Raw genomic sequence first — 16,092 nt, forward strand, 5'->3', positions numbered from 1 at the left:
TGCTCCTCCTCCTCTTCCATCTTCAACAAATTGATGAATGTATCCATCCTCTCACTATTGGAATGTAGAAATTTTTTTAGCTATTTTTTCCTTCTTTTTGGTGCTTCAATTGATAATGAAGAACTGGCTTTTTTTTTTTCTTTCTTTCTCACCCTTGGATTCTTTCTCTCTCTTGGACTAGCTCTTTATCTCTCTTGGAGTCACATGACCTTTTTTTTTTCTTTTTACAATTTCATTTTCATTTTTTTTTACATCTATTCTAATTTATTTTTTAGTCCTTGCTAAAGAGTCCTTGCTAGAGACATTAATGTCTCTAGTTGCTAGAGGTTGAGAACCTCCCATTACTCTTGTTAGTGTTGACTACGACTATGAATCTATATTTGACACGGTCGAACAGATCCTAAGGAAAACTGTTACTCTCTCAAATCTCTATTCTTTTGAATTTGACTCGGTCAAAAGTTTTTGTTTTTAGAAGGATTAGATAGTCAAACAATATTTATAAACAATTTTTTGAAAATCTAAAATCACCTTAGAATTAGTTACCTCGCATATTCGATTAATGATCAGCTAAATAAAAAAACTTCATCTGAAGCAATACAATCTGTGAGTTAGCACGTATTCAGCTTGAGATCCAAGGATAAATAGTTGTTTGGGTGATAAACCTCATATGACCTTCTAGATATTTCCGAAGATTATGAAACCCTAAATTTTCAATCTTTGACAGACGATCAAACAAAGAAATTAAGCCTAATAGGATAAACATCATTATAAAGATGGCATCCATTTATTGAAAGCAATTAAAAAGTTTTTAGACTTACCATCGATAAAAACACCAATGGAAGCCCCCACAAAAATTTACAACTGAGACCATATAAAAAGAGAAGGAGAGAAAGGGAAAAGAGTGAAGGAAAACCACAATGGAGGCTAGAAAAACCCTCCCAATAATTCAAGTTGTCGGATTCACCCAAAAATGGAGAGTGAAAGGAGAGCGAACGAACTGTCGAGCGAAGAACCTAATCTAATTCGTAGGTCAAATAAAAAATTTAAACGAACCCCTGACAATTCTCCTCAGGGAGAAGGCGTTTATCAGGGTAATGGAGTTAATGGTATTGGGTTCCTCGATCACAATACCTCGGATTTGGAAGCACAATGGGAATCGGATGATGATGTTCCATTAGAGTGTGAGTCGGATGACGAAACTTGCCCTACTTTCCTTCTCTTAATGGAGGAGAAACAAAGGTTGTGTCTGCCATGGAAAAATGCTCTGATAATCAAGTTATTTGATAGGAAATTCAACTATGAGGTGTTTATCAAGCGTTTACGCTTGAAATGGTGCTTAAAAGGAGATATCACATTAACTGATGCGGGGTTTGCCTATTATATTGTCCGATTCACCAATATGGAAGATTGCCAATTTGTTCTTACTCAGGGACCTTGGATTATAGGAGATAGTTATCTTACTACCCAAAAATGGGTTCCAAATTTTGTAGTGGATGAAGCCCCTATAAAGTTCTTAATTGCTTGGGTCATAATATAACAGCTTTCTGTGGAATACTTTGATAAGAAGTTCCTGCATAGAATTGGGTCTAAAACTGGCATAGTAATCAGTATTGATAAGTATACAGATTCCATGAGCAGAGGGCAATTTATCCAATTTAGCATTGAAGTCGACCTTTCGAAACCTCTTCTTTTGAGGTTCAGGCTAAATGGAAGAGTGTGGAGGATACAGTATGAAGGCTTAAAGCAAATATGCTTTAAATGTGGTAGACTAGGTCATAAGGACAATGAATGTCCTTTAGATGTAGTAGTAGATGAAAATGGTTAAAGAAGGGTTACTAAGGTTGGTGAAACTGATGGAAGCCATATGCTTAAGCCTTGACCGGAGGAGTGTGACCAATATGGGTCATGGATGTTAGTTCTATGGACAACTCGCAAGTATGTTCCCAAAAAAAAAGGGGAAGTCACTAAGAAGGCAACAGAGGAACCTAAGGGAACAAGGCTAGGCCTAGTAATGTGGACAAAGTGAATAAGAAAACTAAGAGTCAAGTAAAGAAGGGGGCGAACCAAAGTGGGAGTGATGCAGCAGCTAGTGCTAGTCCTAGTGGGTCTCGGTTTCAAATTTTGGACCAAGATGAAGATATATATGGAAACTTCAGAGGAAATAATTGATAGAAATAATGCAATGGCAATTAAGGAAGGTAAAGTCAATGGTTTGACTTTTGCCAAAAGCAATGTGCTGGAAGGGGCCGTAAATTTGGGAGAAGATGATTTTTCTATGACAAAAGATAATTCTTTGGGGACTGAATTACCAAAGAGGATGGAGATAGATAGCTTAGAGGAATCAACAATTGATTTGGATCAATCTCTTAGGAAGATAGATATTATTATGAAAGGTAACAATAATAGGTAGAATAAGGAAGGTAAGATTTCCAAAGTGGTGAAGGAAAATTTTCCTCAAGCCCTTCCTTTATCGTCGGGTTTAAATAAGGAAAATATTGACCCATATTTTATGAATTTGGTAGGAAGAGAATCTCTTGCACCTCCAGATTCTCAAAATATTATTCCTCATAATCATCCCCTAAATTTACAGTTCTCTGTTGCGTGTCATACCCCAGCTGCTCTTAGAGCTGCTGAAAATTCGAGTGAGAAGAGTGATGAGCGCTCTAAGACCCCCGGTTACCCTAGTGACATGAATTTCCCCAACTTATTAAGCTCTGGTAGATTATCCGATGGATGGGCCAACACTAGTAGTGGTACACCCCGTAGTGAACAAAGCGGAGATTCTAGTGAATACGTTCCTGCCACCGGCTCACTCTGCCCCGAATATGTTGATGTCAGTAGAAATTTTGATAGAAGTGGATGACCCAATGAAGGCATTGAGATACGCCTTTCTGAGGACCATGCCTAACGTTCCTTTGAGTGTTTATGACAGATTCCCTAACTTTCTAGGTTTTAATGTCTTTAAAAATTATGATATGGAATGTTCAAGGAGTAGGGAATAAATTTAGACCAAATGGTCCTTGACCATTGTTGTGGGTTTCTTGAGTAGTGAGAGAGGAGAGAGATTGCATTGCATCTTGTTGGAAAAGAAAGGAATAGTGAAGAGAAAGTGGGGGTACGGTTTTTAATTGCAACTTTGGGAATTATAGGAAGAGTGTATTACTTTGGACTTTGGACTTTGGTTTCTCGAGGAGGGACATATCAGTCATTGATAAAAACTATCAGTCAATAGAATGAATATAACATCTAACAAAGATATATATCAGCCAACAAGAGTAACATATCAGCCATTAAAAGGTACTTAACAACCAAGAGACGAAACATATCATCCAACAAAAGAAGCATATCAGCCAACTAAAGGACGAAATCAGCAAACAAAACCAAAATAATTAACATATAAGCTAATAAATGTCTGATATCAACCAAGAGACGGAACATATTAGCCAACAAATGAAGCATATCAGCTAACAGAAGGAAGAAATCAGCAAATAAAAGCAACATGTAAGCCAACAAAAGAAATATATCAGCTAACAAAAGATGCGTATCAGCCAACAAAAGAAATATATCAGCCAACGAAAGGAGTATATCAGCCAACAAAAGGTACTTATCAGCCAACAGAAGGAACTTATCAGCCAACAAAAGTTGTATATCAGCCAACAAAAGATTGAAATCAGCTAACCAAAGCAACATGTAAGTTAACAAAATAAACATATCAGCCAACAAAATGATACATATAAGCAAACAATTAAAATATACATATCAACAAATAAAATAAATATATAAGCCAACTAAAAACCATATAAGCCAAATGATGTCTGATATCAGCCAACAAAAGGAACCTCTCAAATTTTTTTTTTTTAAAAAAATACCAGCCAACAAAAAGAATATATTAGCCAACACAAAAACCATATCAGCCAAAAAATGAAACATATCAGCCAACACATGAAACATATCAGCCAACGAGTAAAATATACCAGCCAAGCCTCCCGCACCAAACAGTTCGTGCGTTTGTATGCACGCAATCACTAACAAAAAGCGTTTTTCTGGACGCTTTTTAGGCCTTTTATCGACGCTAAAAAGCGTCGAAAAATTATTTCTCGACGCTGCTAAAAAGCGTCGAAAAAATATTTCTCGACGCTGCTAAAAAGTGTCGAAAAATTATTTCTCGACGCTGCTAAAAAGCGTCGAAAATACGTGAGTTGAAAATTTTCAGGGACACAAAAAAGCGTCAAGAATCTCGACGCTTTTTTGTGTCCTAACTAATATACGAAGCGTCGAAAATTATGTATTTCGCGCATTATCCCAAATCTGTGTAGTTTTTTAGCGACGCTTTTACCAGTCCACATACTCAAATTTAGAGACGCTTTTTGTTGTCTTGCGTTTATTTGTGTCAGCCTATGGTATGGCGGGAAACTCTTTGAAATTTGAAAATGTGCAAATATGTAGACATTAAAAAGCGTCTAGAATTTTTTTTAAGCTTTTTTTTTTCCTTTTATTAAATTATTACCGTCATACATACATACATTGTAGTTATTTAAATTTATCATAAATTAAATTAATAACATAAAAATTAAAATAAACAAATATTCTATATAACTAGATTTTAAAAAATAAAAAAACAATAATTAATCAACTATAATAAGAGTACGTAGTTAATTACCAAATTTATAAAAAGAAAACATCAACACAATTAATAAAATTAAAAAAAAAAATAATGTCGCATATTATATATAGTAGCTTGTCCCTAAATAAATACATCACTAATATAAGACTAAAAACCAAAATACATAGATGATGGCCTTATAGACGATATAGTCGCTTGTTTTGATGCTCAAGTGTCCCGGCCTATTCTCTTGTTGCACCTACATTGCCTTTTTCAATCTTCAAAAAAAAAAAAAAAAAAAGAAAAAAAAAATACAAAGTATAAATTAGTACATTACACAATATAGGCTCAAGATTCATAATCGATTTGAGACAATAACACGGACATTATACTTTAATCTAGGCAATTAATTATGTACAATGCACATATATAAATCTGTAAAGTAGGCCTATGATTATTTAAGCTTTCTTGTTGTCCATTAGAAAGCTTAAGAGAGTTATTGTGAAATAGAAGAGTCTTAAGTTGTATACTATTGTTCTAGAAGTTGGAATGTAATCATTTGTGGGGATTGAGGACTTGTTAGATTTCTGTTGAATTTAATCCCTAGAAGTTAATACAGATTCGACAGCACAATCTTCCTACTAAACAATGCAGCAAAAAGGTTGAGTTATCATCTCCACCGTGATATATAACACACATCTTAGTCTAGAGCATGAAGTATAGAATCAAAAGAAATATATGCAAAAAGATGTCAAAAAATCAAGATCATAAGGGCCTATGACTAAGAATAATACCATCACCCCAGAAAGCTCACAAGGAAAAAAATTGTGAGAAGATAGAACTAAACTCCTAAATTAAAATCGGTTGTCATGTAGTAAACTAGGACATAGCCGTACCTTTTTCTGTGCATCGGCCAACACTACAGCAGTGAAAGAATAAGGAGGCCAAACAACTGAACTCAAAGAAATAAATAAGCTTCAAGGCATGTAGCATACAAACATTTATCCCAAAAAAGGCTTCATGACCTTTAGGGAGAAATTTCAAATACCTCAGTTAATTCTTAAAAAAAGTTGAAAAAACATCAGAGAATGGCCAAATAAAGCAAGATTCTATAAAGAACACATTTAACATCTTCCATAGATAATCACAATATTATAATTTACACTACACACCATTTTGAGCTATAAACATGTTATCCTAGGATGACAATTATTAAAAAGTAAAAGCAGCCATATAGAATATCTATATATCAAAAGAGAAAGGGGCTAATCCACCTTCTTCTTTATACAATAGCCAAGTCAGAAAAATGGACAAGTACTCGTGTTTGACACAATTACCCCGAGTCCCCGATTACGAATATCGTAGGTTGTAAGATGTGAGTCATGATTCTATTGGTATTGCTGCTAAAATAAAAGAACTCAAATTGCTTTATAGATTGAACCATTTTGAAGAACTTTCATCTTTCATTTAGCATTATTAAGGTCAAAAGGTTGTAACTTTATTCTACTTAAAAGGTTGCATCTAAAGCCCCAGCAGGGCAGACAAGCAGCTTAGGTAGGGGAGCAGGACAACAAGCAGCAGGGGAGCAGGACATCAAACAGCAGGGGAGCAGGGCAGACAAGAAGCAGGGGAGCAGGGTAGACAAGCAGAGAACATTAGGCAGATTATTATTACACACACACACACAAGCTCTGACTTTCACACACACACACACACAGAAGCTTTGACTTTCACACACACACACACACACACACAAGCTCTGAATTTCACACACACACAAGCATTTTGAATTTCAATTCTGATTTCAAATCTGATTTTCAATTCTAAACTTCAGATCTGAATTCAGTTCTGGATTTCAGTTCTGATTTCAGTTATAAAGATAAATGTGACTTTATTACTTGATGCTTTGCCTTTCCTAAGAATTCAGATGCTTTGTTTAGAAGATCTGGAGATGCATTCCCTTGACGAACTGCACCTACAATCTGAGAAAATTGTCCAACAAGCGCTTTAAGAAGAAGATTGTTGTGTCCGACCCGGTCTTTCAGCTTTTCATTTTCTTGAGACAGTGTATCATTTTTTTTTTGTGCAAAGCATTCACTTCTTCTTTAACACTATCCATCACAATAGTCCTCTTTTGAACTTTTCCATACCCTTCCTTCCTTAACATACCACGTACTCCGAAAATGTCCCCCTTTTTAACCCCTAGTCCGTAACCCACAAGACGACCGGGAATCTCATTGCCATACATAGTTTGCTGAAATGCTTCATCTTCGAGCTCTTGTTCAAACATCTTAGGGTGCATCATCCTCAGCTCTTCAACCTTAGCTTTAACATCATCCTATACCAAATTATACCATAAAATTTGCACAAAATTATACCACAAAATTTGCACAAAATCATACCCGAAATCTGTCACAAAACCATACCACAAAATATTCAGTGACTATGTTAGGAAGAAAGCTTCCGTCTTTACCCGTATGGGTTTTAATCCACAGCTCTAACAAGCTCATTTTCTATCCATGCTCATCTTCCTATAAATAATAAAGCAACAGGAGCTTTAATATGAAAAGTCAACAATATCAACCGCATATAAAAAGACATGCTCTAAATACAATCCTAGGTAATTATAAAATAACATATATATTCCATACATAATCAGCTTGTCGGTTTGCAAAACTTTTACAGCCAGATGTATGAAACTAATTTTGGGAGGTTCGTGCTTTTTTACCGCATTCTGACATATCCTACACTGACATTCAAAGAGTATGTATTTATTATATAATTATGAATTAGATATTAAATATTGCTTTATGCACAGTAAGCTAAGTATTGAACATACTTTCCCTTTATCCGAATCCCAATATTTCACCAACTTTACCCAATTACTACTAGTAATTCCATGTGGCACATTATTGCAAATCTGATCTAATGTCTTCTGTTATGGTTTGTAATATTGCTGTTTCAGAGAGTATTTGTATTGCCTCCAACATTTATTGGCACGCTTGAGAGCCTGGTTGTCATATTCCGCACCAGGAGGAATCACAAAGTGTTCCTTCAGTAAATAAAATTAGTTATAAACATAAATTAGTAAGTAATCTATTAGTAATAAGAGACCGGCTAATTATGTATGTTTTGGCAATAAAAAGGGATGGCTTAGGGACAAATATACTTACTCTTATATCTGTAATTATCTTCCCTTTGAAATGCTTTTCGATTGCATGCCAATCTTTTTCCCCAATTGGACAACGGCTTTCCATCTTTGCAATCATACTAATGAATTTAACTAAAATATGTCCACCTTTCATAATTGGCTGGCATAGATCATTGAATTCAACATAGTATTGGACGCCATTATTACTCCAAACGTCAATTGGCAGAATTTTACCACTTACTAATGTAGTATTACCATTGGCATCTGATTTAAATATGAAAAGTAAGGTAAAAGAAATAACCAGTTTAAAAAATCAAAGTACTAATTTAAATGGAAAATATTTACCTATGGTTAGAACCTCCTCCTTGTCGTCAAAATCTATGTCTAGAGGCCAATCCGGAAGTGCTTTTGGTCATAAAGACTTAGATTGTTTCGGGATCTTTTTTGATTCTTTTCCACTTTTTTGTCGTTCTTGATTAGTCTATGGAGCTGTTGCTGAAGTTTTAACAGCACCAGTCTCAAGGTTCTGAATTCCTCTTCTCACAGGTTGCTCGAGAGGTTTATGAGAAGTAGAAAGGGAGTTCAATGATGAGTCTGGTCTACTTGATTGTGGAATATTAGGTGGGATATTAGGTGAGACTTTTGCTGGATATTTTTTCTGATAACCTGATGTAGCAGCTTCTTTGACTGAACTCGATGTTGAACCAGGAGGGTTTTTCCAAATGGATCCTAAACTATTAGGTGGTTGTTGGTCAGATTTTGTAGTGGTAATGGGTGGAGAAAAAGATCCCCATTTGTCATCATTAAGTACCTCAGTCTGTGGTGACTTAGTAGCTTGTTTTTTGGTGGGTTGTGAAACAACTTCAGTAGCAGATGAAGTATGTGCATTAGTTGTAATTGATGACTGTGCTGACAGTAGATCATGTGACTTAGCTGTGGCAGCAAGTATTTCCCTTGCTCTCTTGCTTTGATAAGTCATCTTTTACCTGATAAAACCATAAGATAAGCTACATTAGTATGTCAACACTGATATAAAGATAAGACATAAACTGAAATACAAACTATACATCTAAACTGAAATACAAAATAAACTGATATAAAGATCTAAACTGTATAGTTCTGAACTATAATCACAATATCACAATTACAGTAAGTTCATTACAAACAGCAACAACACTTAGTTCAATTACAGTTCTGAACTTCAGATCTGCAACTCACCTCAGAATTAATTTTGGGTTCATTACAAACAGCAACATCACTTATTGTGAAATAGAAGAGTCTTATAAGAAATGAATTTGACCAAAAAGACAAAATCAGATGATACACACACACACAAGCTTTGAAATATAATCACACACACAAGCATTCTGAATTTCACCTCTGATTTAAGTTCTGATGTTCAGAGCTGCAATTCAGAACTGAATTCCAGAACTAATTTTCAGTTATGAAGATCAGCTCTAAATTCAGTTCTGAATTCAGTTCTTGAATTTAGCTCTGAATTCAGTTCGGAATTCAGTTCTGAAATTCAGTTCTGGAATTCAGATTTGAATTCAGTTCTGGATTTCAGTTTTGATTTCAGCTCTGAATTCAGTTCTGGTATTTAGATCTGAATTAAATTCTGTATTTCAGCTCTGATTTCAGTTCTTATTCGACCAATAAGAAACTAAGACGATAATACTACTTAGTACCATAAAAACAAAAATTAAGTTAACAAAATGAAAACTTTGATGAATTAGAATAACTAAATGAAATATAAAAATACATACCCATCCAAATTTATGAACTCAAATCTATAATAAATTATAAAAGTTGTAAACAAATTATTTAGGTATATCAAACAAGTTCCTAGGCTTAGTTTTCACAACATGACACCACCCTTTTTGTATCTCATCCTCAATATAAAAAACTTGTTTTGCTTGAGATGAGAAAACAAATGGATCATCATGCAAAAATTGACCAGTGTGCATCAATTTTGAGAAATTGACACGAACACCTCCATTCAAATTTGTTTTGACACCCTTACAAAAATCGACCCAATCACAACGAAACAATATAACCTTAAAAGAACCATAATAATCTAATTCAAAATTTTCTTTGAGTTTTCCATAGTATTCTTGACCCTCGGCTTCCATCGTGACTCCTGAGTTTTGAGTTGTTCGAAATCGCTCACGATCCGCAATATAAAATTTGTAACCATTGATAATAACACTTTTCATCTTTTTCCCGCGATTACTCAAGCCACCAGCTAAGGCTTTTCTTAACTTTCCTTCTACTGTGCTATCATCTAAATTATGAACCTATAATTCGAGTATAATAAAGTTAGACTAATATAGTTGTATAAAATGAAATTAAAAAAAAAACCTAAATGTAAAAGCATATAACCTGGCTTTGCAACCAATCTGCGAATTCATTAATTATCCACTGATTTTCAAATGGAATCATTATCTTGAGATCCTCCAACATCCTTCTCTTGCCGTTTTTGTTTTATAAACTCACTATTGAGATTGAAAATGTTATGTTAATAACTAGTAAATATTCAACGCTATAAAGAAACACATAATGCTACTTACTCAAGCACCGGTGTCAGTTCATCAGAATGAAGTAAAACATAGCGATGTGCTTGCTTTAAACTCCTATCATCTAAACGGACATTTTCTTTCTTTCTAACGACACGACCACCAGAATTATACAGATAGTTGTCAATGTTTGATACACCATCTTCATTCCTTCTAGGTCTATTGAATATAGTCTCAACACTTTCTAAATATCTCGAACATAATGCAATTGTCTCCCACAAAAGGTAACCTTCCGCTATAGATCCTTCTGGCTGTGCTTTATTGCTTACATGAGATTTTAAAAACGCCAAGTACCTTGAATCATAATAACGATTATGTATGTGAATGTGAAAGAATAAAGAAATTTTGGGAAAGTTATTACTTAAAAAATAAGATAAATAATAATAATAATAATAATAATAATAATAATAAGTTACAAAATCACCTTTCAATAGGATACATCCATCTGTAATGTACTGGTCCTCCAAGTCTGACCTTATCCACTAAATGAATTAGTAGATAAACCATGATTGTAAAAAATGTTGGTAAAAATTCTTTCTCTAACTTGCAAAGAGTCAACACGAGCTTTGATTGAATGGTATCTAATTCTCTTGTATCTATAGTTGTTGAACATATCTTTTTAAAAAAGTCTGACAACTCCTCAAGCAAGTCAATAACTCTTGTGACATTCGACGCCCTTAAAGCAACCGGGAGGATATCTTGCATGAGAATATGATGGTCGTGACTTTTCATATTAATAAGTTTCCGCTGCTTTAAATTCACATGTCTTTGGAAATTAGATCCATATCCATCAGGAACTTTCATATTTTTCAAGACTTTCAAAAATCGTTCTTTCTCCTCATTAGACATGGTGTATGTAGCCGGCGGGATGTAACCTTCAGGGTTTATCCATAGATGAGGCTTTATTTTCAAATTCTTTAGGGCTTCTCTGCCACTCTCATCATCTCTACTATTATCCATATCTAAAAGAGTTCCTAATAAAATATCGGACACATTCTTTTCGATGTGCATAACATCTAAATTATGTCTAAGAGGATTATTCTCCCAATACTCTAATCCAAAAATGTACTTTTCTTTTTCCACAGAACATCATCACCATCGGGATCGCAATCATCATCAAGTTCATTGGAAGCTTTTCTCACTCTTTTTTTAGGAACTTTTTTTGACTTCCCATATACATACTTTACCCCTTCTTGTTGCTTCAAAACTTCGATCCCGCTAGTACAAATCGGAGCAATACCATATTCTTCTTTCCCATCAAACAAATTAGCTTGTGAACGGTATGGGTGATCGATATGCAGCCATTTTTGATACCCAGGGTAGATAATTTTGCCACCAAATCTATCTGAATACGTAGAATGCGTGCAAGAAGGACAAGCTTTGTAGCCTTTTGTACTCCAACCTGAGAGCATGGCATACGCTGGAAAGTCATTAATAGTTGAGTGTAGGTCTGTTCGCATTTTAAAGTTGCTTCTACTATAAGAATAAAAAACATCAACACCTTCCCACAACAATTTCAATTCATGGATTAGTGGTTGCAAGTACACATCAATATCCATACCGGGACAAAATTTACCAGGAATAATTATAGAAAGAATAAAGGATGATGATTTCATGCAAAGCCATGGTGGTAAATTATAAGGAATAAGGACCACCGGCCACGTGCTATAATTTCTACTCATAAGACGGTATGGATTAAAACCGTCACTCGCTAGGCCCAATCTAACACTACAAGGATCAGCGGCAAACTCTGTATATCTCATCAAAAATTTTCCAAGCCTCGCCATCAGCATGGTGTCGTAGAATCTTATCATCCTTACGATTAAAGTGCCATCTCATGTCCTCTGTAGTTTTAGCTGACATGTAAAGCCTCTTTAATCTAGGGATAAGGGGAAAGTACCGCATTAATTTAGCTGCCTCGCCTTTCTTACATGCTTCTTTTCCTTTCTCAGTTACATCACCCTCCTTTCTTTTCACACTTTTCCACCTTGATTTATGGCATATATGACACTCACTTTTATCCACGAATTCACCCCAATATAACATGCAATCATTTGGACATGCATGGATTTTCTCATATCCTAACCCTAAATCATTTATTATCTTCATGCCTTCATAATAGGATGATGGAAACTCCTTAATAATGGGAAATGCGTCAATTAGAAGTTCAAGTAATTTAATAAATGACCCTGCAGACCAATGGAACATACACTTTAGGTGAAACAAATGCAATAGAAATGATAGTTTCGAAAAAGTAGTACACCCCTCGTACATGCCTTTTTTAGAAGCTTCCATGAGATTTTTATACTTTGCATGTTCTTCATTTGAGAAAGTTGATTGATACTCATCATCTACCTCGCGATGAATGGTAAACCCCTCATCCATGTCATATGAATTGTCATCTTCAATACTTTGTTCATTAAATGATGGATCTTGAGGCTTGTCGGTTTGTTGTGTATTAACTCTAAAAGTTTCTCTTAGTAACCCGTCCATATCATCTTGACCTACTGTATTTACTTGATCATTACTTAGATCATAGGTCTTAGTCCCTTCAACTTTACAATGAAATATCCAATTTCTATAGTTTTTATAAAAACCATAAAATAAAATATGCCCTCCAACTTCTTCTATAGAATTCATTTAATTTAACTTGCACTTATTACATGGGCATTTAGTTTCCCATGAATTTTGTAAAAGAGTCTCTTTAGCAAGTTTCAAGAATTTCATGCAACCTTTATAATAACGAGGATCACCTCTTGGTAAATCAATCTAACTAGTATCCATGTCTACAAAAAAGTATATAGTTAATTGCTTTTAAAAACAATGACATTACAAAAATAAATCATGTTACAAGGATCCTTAAACCAATATATAATAGGGACATCAATTTCACTAAATAAATAGACATCCATCAAACTTATAATATCAAGAAGTTTATCCACTAATAAATAATGTAAGTAAGTAATTCAAGCCTACAAACTTTTTGAGGGGTGAAAGAAGAAAATTAGAAAGAAACATACAACAAAAAAAAAAGTTATACAAGTTAGATGAATTTCTCATTCAACAAACCACTGAAAATCTACAATATATGACTCCAAAGCAGTAGGCACATGTTTTTCAAGCAATTAGAAGATAGTGTACATGAAACATCTAATTAGGGAAATCTAATCAAGCCTACACAATTGAAATAAGTATATGACATACACTAATCAAGCCAACATCTTTAAAAATGTATTCTACTTTGAGCTAATGTCTAAGGTAGAGTGTACCTTCTCTTGCCGCAAAAGTACAGTAAGAGCATACAATATGTGCGAATCCAGATGTTGAACAAGGCTGAAAAAATAGAAAAGGTAGTGTTAGTAAGCTTTTACATTTTGAAGGATGCAAAGAAGCAAGTGTAAATGCATTATAGTCCAAAGAAGCACTTAAATCATCCCCCTCTAACTGATTATACAGATACATCGAATAACATTCATCATTTAGAAAATAAAGTATTTTCATCCTCAACATCTACAAGAGAATTCACCAAAAGCCTCTGCTACAAGATAATTAAAATAAAACAAAAAAAAAAAATTTCTGAATTGAATTAAACTAGAAGCACAAAATGAAATATAATAGAAACCCTAAAATCTCAATTACTCATGAAGCTAACCCATATCTAAACACAATCTGTGAGATTATTGAAAAATAGAACATTAAAAAAGGGAAAATTAAAAAGACAATTTATGCAGGGCCTAGTTGTCTGCCCAACAGGTAAGTGAAGTACTAGGGGAGGTGGCCAGTTGTCTCACACAGTAGGAATGACAAAGGATGTACAGATAAATAGCAAATGTAGAAACAATATGGCTAAGGCAGCAAACAAAGGGACAACTAATTTAAGGAAATGCAAAAGAAGCATAACAAGATTACCTATGAGAAGCAATTTAGTCTACAGGATGCAACAATCGCCTTGAAGTGAACAGTTATACAGCCAATGCACACCAAAAAGCCCCAGAGTATGTTCAGATACAAATGCACAATGGTTAGTAATAGTAGAAGAAACAATAAGGCCTTACTGCGCAATATAAGGAAACAATAATAAGATGCATAACAACAACGAAACAGCATAGATATGAAAAACAAAAGGGCCTTGATTTGAGATTGGCAGGATGTTCTAGAGGTTATGTATAATAACATACAATACAGTAGAACCCAGACAATAAAAAAGACATTAATTTATCAACTAATAAAACGAAGTGTAAAAACCAATTATAAAGGAAACAAGTCGCAAATAAATTGTTAACCAGACCTAATAATCGAAAAACGGAAACAATGTAGTTGAAATTAAAAAAATTGAGTAATATCCTGATGCAATAGGCCTCTATAAATTGACTAAAAAAACACCCAAACTCACATTGCTAATATTCGGTACTTATGCAATCAGTAGAATCTCTTAAGGAAGCTAAAATCAACTTTTTATAAGCTTGAGCCAGGTGAGCATTAATCAAATAATAGGAAAGACCACTCTAATGCTAGGTTTGGACTGCAATACACAATATAAGAAATAGACGAAAGCAGAAGTGTGTGGATTGGCATTTCTGTGACAGCAAAATATAATTACCTCACTACTAGTTCCTTTACCTATCACTATAGACTCGCAGTTTCTTAAGTTTGTTTTTTTTTTTGTTTTTTTTTTTGATAGGGAAAATCAAGAATATGTTCATAAAGGTCTTCATATAGAATTGTAGATCAGTGACTTTCTTGGTACAGAATTCAAAGAGAAATTACAAAAAACCACCCCCATACGAACCCCCCTTCAAGCCAGCACACCTTCAACTTTTCCAAACAATTCAAGACAATCTTCAAAACAAGAAAGTGATATCAAAACATAGTCGAAAATTCCCAAACTAAAACCCTAGAAAACACCATCAAATTCATCATAAAAACCCATAAAAAAGTTTTTTTAAAAAAATACAACAACAACAACAAGGAAGCCTTAAATTTGAAAACAGAATTCACGACAAAAAGAACAAAAAAAGAAATTAAATTATCTAATTAAGGGAAAAAAATTACCTTGCAATAAGAGATCGATTCTTGTTCTACTCCAATTGTAAATCGAAGACATGCAAAGAATAATTACCAAATTTAACAAAATTTAATGAATTGTGAACAATTAGGGTACCAAAAATTGTGAAGCAAATTGTGAATCAATTACCTGAAAAATCTGAAAGTGAAAAGCAAAATCCCCTAAATTCGTTGAAGATTAGAAAGAAAACCCAGAATTTAACCCAAAAAAAACGATGTATGTTGTAGCTTTGATTATGAGTAGAGTGCATTAGAGAGAAAACAAGTTTATCAATAATTCAATAGTGGGCGGTTTAATTGGGAGTATTTCTTTATAATACAACGCGCTTTTTTTTCATTAAATTTTAAAATTGTGGGCAGTAGGGTGTGAGGGAGTCACGTGTATGACACGTGACTTTCTCGAGGCTTTTCTGTGTCGAAACAAACCTTCGCCACGTAAAAGCGTCAAGAAAAGCGGAACTAAAAATTTTACGCTGACGCCACATCCAAAGCGTCAAAGCAAAAGCGTCTAAAATATGCGGGTTTTGTAGTAGTGAATACCTTCTCATATATATATATATATCCCCCCTTCATGGAATAATAGATTGATTTGATTCTCTCTATTTTACAACAAAAGGATTATTTTTCATGAGGAATTATCGAATTATTTATTAAATCTTTATAAGCATGTTATTTAATCCCACTATGTGGATTTTGTT

The sequence above is a fragment of the Chenopodium album genome, chromosome 17 (genome assembly GCF_948465745.1).
Source record: "Chenopodium album chromosome 17, dcCheAlbu1.1, whole genome shotgun sequence".
In the NCBI taxonomy this organism is placed as follows: domain Eukaryota; kingdom Viridiplantae; phylum Streptophyta; class Magnoliopsida; order Caryophyllales; family Amaranthaceae; genus Chenopodium; species Chenopodium album.